General features: G+C 41.4%; 1 protein-coding gene across 5 annotated transcripts in view; it reads left to right on the forward strand.

Moving 5' to 3' along the window:
• LOC128698893 (glutamate-gated chloride channel) overlaps window positions 1-11,678 on the forward strand; it is a 412,436-nt gene that overhangs the window by 300,730 nt on the left and 100,028 nt on the right. The gene's annotated exons all lie outside the window — the stretch shown is intronic.

Below are 11,678 nucleotides of genomic sequence, written 5' to 3' on the forward strand. Positions count from 1 at the left end.
TATATATATATGTATATATATATATAACGTCTGTCGTGGAACTTTGTTAAACCTGTGATAGAACTTGTGAACCCTGTAATAGAACTTGTGAACCCTATAATAGAACTTGTGAACCCTGTGATAGAACTTGTGAACCCTGTAATAGAACTTGTGAACCCTATAATAGAACTTGTGAACCCTGTGATAGAACTATGTGACCCCTGTGATAGAACTTGTGAACCCTGTGATAGAACTTGTGAACCCTGTAATAGAACTTGTGAACCCTATAATAGAACTTGTGAACCCTGTGATAGAACTTGTGAACCCTATAATAGAACTTGTGAACCCTGTGATAGAACTTGTGAACCCTATAATAGAACTTGTGAACCCTGTGATAGAACTTGTGAACCCTATGATAGAACTTGTGAACCCTGTGATAGAACTTGTGAACCCTGTAATAGAACTTGTGAACCCTGTAATAGAACTTGTGAACCCTGTAATAGAACTTGTGAACCCTATGATAGAACTTGTGAACCCTGTGATAGAACTTGTGAACCCTATAATAGAACTTGTGAACCCTGTGATAGAACTTGTGAACCCTATAATAGAACTTGTGAACCCTGTGATAGAACGTGCGAACCCTGTAATAAACCTTGTTAAACCTTGTTAAATTCACCCCACTCTGAAAAAGACGTGATAGGAACATGACTCAGTGGTCTCGTTCTCAATTTTGTTTGAAACCTGGTAGTTAATGGCCAACTGTTTTCGGGTATTTGAAACCACTAAATTTTTTTTAATTGGGCTGTGGTAACAGGAATAATGTTTCCCTCAGAATTCAGGTGTTTGGAATGTGTAGTTCTGTTTGGAATGTGTAGTTCTGTTTGGAATGTGTAGTTCTGTTTGGAATGTGTAGTTCTGTTTGTAATGTGTAGTTCTGTTTGGAATGTGTAGTTCTGTTTGCAATGTGTAGTTCTGTTTGTAATGTGTAGTTCTGTTTGGAATGTGTAGTTCTGTTTGGAATGTGTAGTTCTGTTTGGAATGTGTAGTTCTGTTTGTAATGTGTAGTTCTGTTTGGAATGTGTAGTTCTGTTTGCAATGTGTAGTTCTGTTTGTAATGTGTAGTTCTGTTTGTAATGTGTAGTTCTGTTTGGAATGTGTAGTTCTGTTTGCAATGTGTAGTTCTGTTTGTAATGTGTAGTTCTGTTTGGAATGTGTAGTTCTGTTTGCAATGTGTAGTTCTGTTTGTAATGTGTAGTTCTGTTTGGAATGTGTAGTTCTGTTTGGAATGTGTAGTTCTGTTTGGAATGTGTAGTTCTGTTTGTAATGTGTAGTTCTGTTTGGAATGTGTAGTTCTGTTTGTAATGTGTAGTTCTGTTCGGAATGTGTAGTTCTGTTTGGAATATATAGTTCTGTTTGGAATGTGAAGTTCTGTTTGGAATATATAGTTCTGTTTGGAATGTGTAGTTCTGTTTGTAATATATAGTTCTGTTTGGAATGTGAAGTTCTGTTTGGAATGTGTAGTTCTGTTTGGAATGTGTAGTTCTGTTTAGAATATATAGTTCTGTTTGGAATATATAGTTCTATTTGGAATGTGTGTTCTGTTTGGAATGTGTAGTTCTGTTTGGAATGTGTAGTTCTGTTTGGAATATATAGTTCTTTTAGGAATATGTAGTTCTGTTTGGAATATATATTTCTGTTTGGAATGTGTAGTTCTCTTTGGAATGTGTAGTTCTGTTTGTTATATATAGTTCTGTTTGGAATATATAGTTCTGTTTGGAATGTGTAGTTCTGTTTGGAATGTGTAGTTCTGTTTGGAATATATAGTTCTGTTTGGAATGTGTAGTTCTGTTTGGAATATATAGTTCTGTTTGGAATGTGTAGTTCTGTTTGGAATGTGTAGTTCTGTTTGGAATGTGTAGTTCTGTTTGGAATGTGTAGTTCTGTTTGGAATATATTGTTCTGTTTGGAATGTGTAGTTCTGTTTGGAATGTGTAGTTCTGTTTAGAATATATAATTCTGTTTGGAATGTGTAGTTCTGTTTGGAATATATAGTTCTGTTTGGAGTATGTAGTTCTGTTTCGAATGTGTAGTTCTGTTTGGAATGTGTAGTTCTGTTTGGAATATATAGTTCTGTTTGGAATATATAGTTCTGTTTGGAATATATAGTTCTGTTTGGAGTATGTAGTTCTGTTTCGAATGTGTAGTTCTGTTTGGAATGTGTAGTTCTGTTTGGAATGTGTAGTTCTGTTTAGAATATATAATTCTGTTTGGAATGTGTAGTTCTGTTTGGAATATATAGTTCTGTTTGGAGTATGTAGTTCTGTTTCGAATGTGTAGTTCTGTTTGGAATGTGTAGTTCTGTTTGGAATATAGAGTTCTGTTTGGAATGTGTAGTTCTGTTTGGAATGTGTAGTTCTGTTTGGAATATATAGTTCTGTTTGGAATGTGTAGTTCTGTTTGGAATATATAGTTCTGTTTGGAATGTGTAGTTCTGTTTGGAATATATAGTTCTGTTTGGAATATATAGTTCTGTTTGGAATATATAGTTCTGTTTGGAATGTGTAGTTCTGTTTGGAATGTGTAGTTCTGTTTGGAATGTGTAGTTCTCTTTGGAATGTGTAGTTCTCTTTGGAATGTGTAGTTCTCTTTGGAATATATAGTTTTGTTTGGAATGTGTAGTTCTGTTTGTAATGTGTAGTCCTGTTTGGAATGTGTAGTTCTGTTTGGAATATATAGTTCTGTTTGGAATATATATTTCTGTTTGCAATATATAATTCTGTTTGGAATGTGTAGTTCTGTTTGGAATATATTCTCCTGTTAATTATCAGCACAGAATTGTGAAAAGGTTTGAAATTAATCGAGCATATTAACAGTGGAGAATATACACCGGGACGTGTGTGCATTTTTCGTGTTTGTATAACGAGTTGTTTATATCTCATTTCATATACATTGAGTGGAGTGTATACTTAACGTATGTGCAACGATTGGTGTATATCTCACTGTATATACACCGAAGTGATCAATGATAGCTGTATATACACCAAAAGATGTACTGTGTATTTCTCTGTTTGTGTATTCTGAAAAGTGTATATCACAGTGTTTATACACCGACAGGTGAGTATGAGTGTGTATACACCGACAGGTGCGTTTCTTTTCTGCACATACACTGAGAGGTGTGTATTTGTTACTATATACACTATAATGAGTATACGCATCAGTGTATATACACCGATAGAGCTGTAAATCTCGGTGTATATCACCGGATAGTCTTTCGTTTTAGTATACAGGTAAATTACTGCCGTAATACAACTATACAGAGATCTGTTGATCTGTGCGTATTGTTTTGTTACGCCTGTCTGTCCGTTTGATGTCTGTCTGTCTGTCTGCCTGTCTGTTTGCCTGTCTGTCTCTGTCTGTCTGTCTGTCTGTCTGTCTCTCTCTCTCTCTCTCTCTCTCTCTCTCTCTCTCTCTCTCTCTCTCTCTCTCTCTCTCTCTCTCTCTCTCTCTCTCTCTCTCTCTCTCTGTCTGTCTCTCTTTCTCTCTCTCTCTCTCAGATCTTGTACAAATATCTCTCAAACACTCATACATGTCTTCCCTAAGATTCTCCCTGCTTCCTACCACTTGAAAAATATCCCAGAATTTCCTGTACGTTAAGGCAAGGCGGCTGTGGGAAATTTACCCATTCCACCCCATTAAACCCGCGTTGGTGGGCGTATCCCGGACCTTTGGTGTCGTGCTGTGGTCCAGTAGGTCTGAGGCGACCGACGTATCTATACTGGTTGATGACAGATTGCTTGTATCGGTGCGTGTTTAAGATGCAGATGAACGGAACGGTGGTGAAGCCTGTGCTGGAACTTTGTGAAGCCTGTGCTGGAATGTTTGTGAAGCCTGTGCTGGAACTTTGTGAAGCCTGTGCTGGAATGTTTGTGAAGCCTGTGCTGGAACTTTGTGAAGCCTGTGCTGGAATGTTTGTGAAGCCTGTGCTGGAATGTTTGTGAAGCCTGTGCTGGAACTTTGTGAAGCCTGTGATGGACCTTTGTGAATCCTGTAACAGAACTTATAAATCCTGTGACAGAACTTGTGAACCCTATGACAGAACCTGTGAACAGTGTTATAAACCTTGTGAACCCTGTGATAGAACTTGTGAACCCTGTGATAGAACTTGTGAACCCTGTAATTAACCTTGTAAACCCTCCAATAGAACTTGTGAACCCTGTAACAGAACTCGAAGAAAAACAGCATTAGCAGAGAACAGTAGCCTCTAACCTGGATTTTTTTTTTTTTTTTTTTTTTTGGCTGGAAGGTGCTCTCTGTGTAACGCAAGGATAGCCAATCTATGGCACATTGCCCCCCGGTGATTAAAATATTAAAAAAAAGGCCTACTCACACAAAAAAATATTAACCAATAACCTATCTGCAGAAAAAAATTAGTGACAGAAGAAATTCATGGAAGTCATATCTACAAATGAGTTTTACTGAGAATAAATCTAAAAATTAGCAATCAATTTTAGTGATATTTTTTTTATTATTTCGTGCAGTATTTTAGCAAATGTCATCTTCTTTCACACTAATCTGTTTTGTAATTAAAATATGTTTAGTAAAACAAGAAATAAATTACAGTGAGCACCCACACCGCATATATGACTTGCTTTATATATATTCACTACACTTGATGCTCTGCTGTTATCAGTGACATTGTACAAAGAAGAGTTCTCGTACGGAAGTTTGTTAATTGTTCTTATCTTGAGGAGAGAGGCACCAACAGTGACCACAGAGTAAATATGCTTGAAGATAATGGCAATTTTTGCAGAATATATTGAAAAAATCAGAATACTGTAAAAGTGATCTGAAAGTTATTTGATTTTTGTCGTTTGAAAGTCATGTGATTTTTGGTAAACGAGATTTCACACTCGCATTTATAATGCCATTTTCACTAAGTGAATAAAAAATCCTGAAGATGCCTTGTAACATACTAATGGAACTTATTGATATGAAAACAAATTCTTTATCGAAAATGAAATTTGGTAAGATTCTCTCTGTCCCAGATGCTTCTGACGTGATTAATTTTCAGCGATCATTACCTCGTCAACATTTTCCAGAACTAAGAAAATTGGCCCAGAGTTATATCTATTATTTTGAAACAACGTACAGATGCGAACAAGCATTTTAATCCATGAAATTTATTGAAAATAAACTGAGGTCGCGAATGACTGATTCAAATTTGAAGAATTCTCTGCTGCTCTCAGTAACTAATTTAGCCTAGACATTAAAATTTGGGCGAAATCAAAGCAGATTCAAAAGTCTCATTAGAATTAGTAATGTTTATCGTAGCTTTGTATTAAATAATTTTATGCAAAAATGTTCAATATGTCCATATTAAGATATTTTTTTAAAGAGGTGAATGGGGGTACAAGTGTGTTATGGCGCACCTGAGCAAGACGGTGAAAAACTGGGGGGTATTGAATATAAAAGGTAGGCTCATACCTGGTTTGACGCGTACCAGACCCACACCGTCTCTGTGTGACGCGTACCAGACCCACACCGTCTCTGTGTGACGCGTACCAGACCCACACCGTCTCTGTGTGACGCGTACCAGACCCACACCGTCTCTGTGTGACGCGTACCAGACCCACACCGTCTCTGTGTGACGCGTACCAGACACACGCGCTCTCTGTGTGACGCATACCAGACCCACACTGTCTCTATGACGTATACCAGACCCACACGCTCTCTATGACGTATACCAGACCCACACGCTCTCTATGACGCATACCAGACCCACACGCTCTCTGTGTGACGCATACCAGACCCACACGGTCTCTGGTTGACGCATACCAGACCCACACGGTCTCTATGACGTATACCAGACCCACGCGCTCTCTATGACGCATACCAGACCCACACGCTCTCTATGACGCATACCAGACCCACACGCTCTCTGTGTGACGCATACCAGACCCACACGCTCTCTGTGTGACGCATACCAGACCCACACGCTCTCTGTATGACGCATACCAGACCCACACGGTCTCTGGGTGACGCATACCAGATCCACACTCTCTCTGTGTAACGCATACCAGACCCATGCGGTCTCTGTGTGACGTATACCAGACACACATGGTCTCTATGTGACTCATACCACACTCACACGGTCTCTGTGTGACACATACCAGACTCACACGCTCTCTGTGTGACGCATACCAGGCCCACACGGTCTGTGTGACGCATACCAGACCCACACGGTCTCTGTGTGACGCATACGACACTCACACGGTCTCTTTGTGACACATACCAGACTCACACGGTCTCTGTGTGACGCATACCAGACTCACACGGTCTCTATGTGACGCATACCACACTCACACGGTCTCTGTGTGACGCATACCACACTCACACGGTCTCTGTGTGACACATACCAGACTCACACGGTCTCTGTGTCACACATACCAGACCCACACGATCTCTATGTGACGTATACCAGACTCACACGATCTCTGTGTGACACATACCAGACCCACACGGTCTGTGTGACGCATACCAGACCCACACGGTCTCTGTGTGACGCATACCAGACTCACACGGTCTCTATATGATGCATACCAGACCCACACGATCTCTGTGTGACGCATACCAGACTCACACGATCTCTGTGTGACGCATACCAGACCCACACGGTCTCTGTATAACGCAAACCAGACCCACACGGTCTCTATGTGACGCATACCAGACCCACACCGTCTCTGTGTGACGCTTTTGAAACCCATACGGTCTCTGTGTGACGCATATCAGGCCCACACTCTGTGTGACGCTTACCAGGCCCACACGGTATCTCTATGCCGCATACCAGACCACACGGTCTCTATGTGACGCATACCAGACCCACACGCTCTCTGTATGACGCATGCCAAATTCTCAGGATCTCTGAAACGCATACGAGACCTGCGGGCTAAGATAACACCCTAAATCATAACAAAACACTAATTAAATCACAGAACTTGACGGACTTGAACCCGCGGCAAGCGAGTCAGGAAACCCCTTCTGGGGGTTTGGTTTGCAATGCAGATATTGCGATTTCGGTAGTCAATATTGCAATGTTACGCAAGCTGACGGCTAAGCGGACTGGATGTTACTTTGAAGGCAACTTCAGCTTTAGCTTGAAGCTCCAGCTGGTGACTGAATTTCAAGAGTTTACACAAATACACATGTGTGAAATATCTGTGTAGAGCTGGTTGCCTGATCAACAAGGGTGTGGTACATGGGAGGACCTGGGAGTACAAGAGCGTGGTATATGGGAGAATCTGGGAGTACAAGGGTATATGGGAGGACCTGGGAGGACCAGGGTTTGGTACATGGGAGGACCTAGGAGGACCAGGGTTTGGTACATGAGAGGACCTGGGAGTACAAGAGCGTGGTACATGGGAGAAGTTGGGAGTACAAGGACGTGGTATTTGAGAGGACCTGGGAGTAGAAGGGCGTGGTACATGGGAAGACCTGGGAGTAGAAGGACGTGGTACATGGAAGGACCTGGGAGTAGAAGGGCGTGGTACATGGGAAGACCTGGGAGTAGAAGGACGTGGTACATGGAAGGACCTGGGATGTCCAGGGAGTACGAAACATCAGGCTTCACAGTAACTTCTAGACTATCGTACCACTCAGCGTCCCATCCACCCACCCACTCACTCGGCCCACTCACCCACCCACTCAACGCCCACTCAATTATTCATTTTCCTTTCATCTCGTGTAAAGAAACTAATGTGGTAAATTATTCATGGCGTGGAGGAACCTGTCACACACACACACACACACACACACACACACACACACACACACACAGCGACAGTATGAAAACGACATAGCATCGAAAGTCAAATCTGACCCGAAACTGCTGTATAGCCACATTAGGAGGAAGACAACAGTCAAGGACCAGGTGATAAGGCTGAGGAAAGAAGGTGGAGAATTCACAAGAAACGATCAAGAGGTATGTGAGGAGCTCAACACGAGATTTAAGGAAGTATTTACAGTAGAGACAGGAAGGACTCTGGGGGGGACAGACCAGATGGGGACACCAGCAAGGAATACACCAACAAGTGTTGGACGACATACATACAGATGAGGAGGAGGTGAAGAAACTGCTAAGGGACATCGATACCTCAAAGGCAATGGGACCGGACAACATCTTCCCGTGGGTCCTTAGAGAGGGAGCAGATATGTTGTGCGTGCCACTTACCACAATCTTCAACACGTCCCTGGAAACTGGGCAACTACCTGAGGTATGGAAGACGGCAAATGTAGTTCCCATTTTTAAAAAAAGGAGATAGAAAAGAGGCACTAAAGTATAGACCTGTGTCATTGACGTGTATAGTATGCAAAATTATGGAGAAGATTATCAGGAGGAGAGTGGTGAAGCACCTGGAACGGAACAAGAGTATAAATGCCAACCAGCACGGATTCACGGAAGGCAAATCTTGTGTCACAAACCTTCTGGAGTTTTATGATAAAATAACAGAAGTAAGACACGAGAGAGAGGGGTGGGTTGATTGCATCTTCTTGGACTGCAAGAAGGCCTTTGACACAGTTCCTCACAAGAGATTAGTGTAGAAGCTAGAGCATCAGGCGCATATAACAGGAAGGGCACTGCAATGGATCAGAGAATACCTGACAGGGAGGCAACAACGAGTCATGGTACGTAATGATGTATCACAGTGGGCACCTGTGACGAGCGGGGTCCCACAGGGGTCGGTCCTAGGACCAGTGCTATTTTTGGTATATGTGAACGACATGATGGAAGGGTTAGACTCAGAAGTGTCCCTGTTTGCAGATGATGTGAAGTTAATGAGGAGAATTAAATCTGATGAGGACCAGGCAGGACTTCAAAGAGACCTGGACAGACTGGACACCTGGTCCAGCAAATGGCTTCTCGAATTTAATCCTGCCAAATGCAAAGTCATGAAGATAGGGGAAGGGCACAGAAGACCACAGACAGAGTATAGGATAGGTGGCCAAAGACTGCAAACCCCACTCAAGGAGAAAGATCTTGGGGTGAGTATAACACCGAGCATGTCTCCGGAAGCACACATCAATCAGATAACTGCTGCAGCATATGGGCGCCTGGCAAACCTGAGAACAGCATTCCGATACCTTAGTAAGGAATCATTCAAGACACTGTACACCGTGTATGTCAGGCCCATACTGGAGTATGCAGCACCTGTTTGGAACCCGCACTTGAAAAAGCACGTCAAGAAACTAGAGAAAGTACAAAGGTTTGCGACAAGGTTAGTTCCAGAGCTAAGGGGAATGTCCTATGAGGAGGAAAGATTAAGGGAAATCGGCCTGACGACACTGGAGGACAGGAGGGTCATGGGAGACATGATAACGACATATAAAATACTGCGTGGAATAGACAAGGTGGACAAAGACAGGATGTTCCAGGGAGGGGACACAGAAACAAGAGGCCACAATTGGAAGTTGAAGACACAAATGAGTCAGAGAGATATTAGGAAGTATTTCTTCAGTCATAGAGTTGTAAGGGAGTGGAATAGCCTAGAAAACGACGTAGTGGAGGCAGGAACCATACACAGTTTTAAGACGAGGTTTGATAAAGCTCATGGAGCGGGGAGAGAGAGGGCCCAGTAGCAACCGGTGAAGAGGCGGGGCCAGGAGCTAAGAATCGACCCCTGCAACCACAAATAGGTGAGTACAAATAGGTGAGTACACGCACACACATACACACACACAAACACTGGGTTGCACCCAGTGGATCGTCAACCACTGGGCCTCCTCCCACTGGGTGTACGGAAATGCCATGAGTTAGGGTGGTAATTACAAGGACTGGCAGTTGCCGCTGGCAGCGTCCACTCAGTAGTCCATTGTAGCTCTCAAAGAGAGAGAGAGAGAGAGAGAGAGAGAGAGAGAGAGAGAGAGAGAGAGAGAGAGAGAGAGATGCTGAGTTACTGTTCTCATGAGAGTGCCACCAATGCTGTCTTCATCATCTCTGAATACTAGTTTTCTGTTTTTTCTTCTCCTTCATCTTTTTCTATTTCCTGTTTCTTTTTTCTTCTTTTCTTTATTATAATTATGATTTGGTTTATTATTATTATTAGTAGTAGTAGTAGTGGTGGTAATAGCAGTAGCATTTATTGTTATTATTATTATTATTATTATTATTATTATTATTATTATTATTATTATTATTATTATTATTATTATTATTATTATTATTATTATTATAAGAGAAAGAAAGATATAATTAGCGTGTGTGTTGAAGCCACAACAACACAAGCAGTCAGGCCAAGCCAGTGGGAATTAAGGCAGTAGTCGGCTTGATTGCATGGATCAGAGACTGTTATGTTTAGAGGCGTGTTGCTCTTATTGGTTGTGTGAGAGAATATATATATATATGTATATATGTATATATATGTATATATGTATATATATATGTATATATGTATATATATATATATATATATATATATATATCAACAAATTTTGTTGAAAATAAGAAAAAGTTTTGGAGTGAGATTAACAAGTTAAGAAAGCCTAGAGAACAAATGGATTTGTCAGTTAAAAATAGGAGAGGAGAGTTATTAAATGGAGAGTTAGAGGTATTGGGAAGATGGAGGGAATATTTTGAGGAATTGTTAAATGTTGATGAAGATAGGGAAGCTGTGATTTCGTGTATAGGGAAGTTCGTGAGGCAGTAGGTAAAATGAAAGGGGGTAAGGCAGCCGGGATTGATGGGATAAAGATAGAAATGTTAAAAGCAGGTGGGGATATAGTTTTGGAGTGGTTGGTGCAATTATTTAATAAATGTACGGAAGAGGGTAAGGTACCTAGGGATTGGCAGAGAGCATGCATAGTTCCTTTGTATAAAGGCAAAGGGGATAAAAGAGAGTGCAAAAATTATAGGGGGATAAGTCTGCTGAGTATACCTGGTAAAGTGTATGGTAGAGTTATTATTGAAAGAATTAAGAGTAAGACGGAGAATAGGATAGCAGATGAACAAGGAGGCTTTAGGAAAGGTAGGGGGTGTGTGGACCAGGTGTTTACAGTGAAACATATAAGTGAACAGTATTTAGATAAGGCTAAAGAGGTCTTTGTGGCATTTATGGATTTGGAAAAGGCGTATGACAGGGTGGATAGGGGGGCAATGTGGCAGATGTTGCAAGTGTATGGTGTAGGAGGTAGGTTACTGAAAGCAGTGAAGAGTTTTTACGAGGATAGTGAGGCTCAAGTTAGAGTATGTAGGAAAGAGGGAAATTATTTCCCAGTAAAAGTAGGCCTTAGACAAGGATGTGTGATGTCACCGTGGTTGTTTAATATATTTATAGATGGGGTTGTAAGAGAAGTAAATGCGAGGGTCTTGACAAGAGGCGTGGAGTTAAAAGATAAAGAATCACACATAAAGTGGGAGCTGTCACAGTTGCTCTTTGCTGATGACACTGTGCTCTTGGGAGATTCTGAAGAGAAGTTGCAGAGATTGGTGGATGAATTTGGTAGGGTGTGCAAAAGAAGAAAATTAAAGGTGAATACAGGAAAGAGTAAGGTTATGAGGATAACAAAAAGATTAGGTGATGAAAGATTGAATATCAGATTGGAGGGAGAGAGTATGGAGGAGGTGAATGTATTCAGATATTTGGGAGTGGACGTGTCAGCGGATGGGTCTATGAAAGATGAGGTGAATCATAGAATTGATGAGGGAA

The sequence above is a fragment of the Cherax quadricarinatus genome, chromosome 55, assembly GCF_038502225.1.
Source record: "Cherax quadricarinatus isolate ZL_2023a chromosome 55, ASM3850222v1, whole genome shotgun sequence".
Lineage (NCBI taxonomy): Eukaryota > Metazoa > Arthropoda > Malacostraca > Decapoda > Parastacidae > Cherax > Cherax quadricarinatus.